A 321-nucleotide genomic window follows, 5' to 3' on the forward strand; every position below is an offset into this window, starting at 1 on the left:
GTGTCCTCAGGTGTGTCCGCGGCGTGTCAGGGGTGTAACTGGAGTGCGTGTCCTCAGGTGTGTCCGTGGCGTGTCAGGGGTGTAGCTGGAGTGCGTGTGTCCTCAGGTGTGTCCGCGGCATGTCAGGAGTGTAACTGGAGTGCGTGTCCTCAGGTGTGTCCGCGGCGTGTCAGGAGTGTAGCTGGACTGTGTGTGTCCTCAGGTGTGTCCGCGGCATGTCAGGGGTGTAACTGGAGTGTGCGTGTCCTCAGGTGTGTCTGCGGCGTGTCAGGGGTGTAACTGGAGTGCGTGTGCCCTCAGGTGTGCCCGCGGCGTGTCAGG

The sequence above is a fragment of the Elephantulus edwardii genome, unplaced genomic scaffold, assembly GCF_000299155.1.
Source record: "Elephantulus edwardii isolate Elephantulus edwardi_28Jun2011 unplaced genomic scaffold, EleEdw1.0 scaffold00072, whole genome shotgun sequence".
In the NCBI taxonomy this organism is placed as follows: Eukaryota; Metazoa; Chordata; class Mammalia; order Macroscelidea; family Macroscelididae; genus Elephantulus; species Elephantulus edwardii.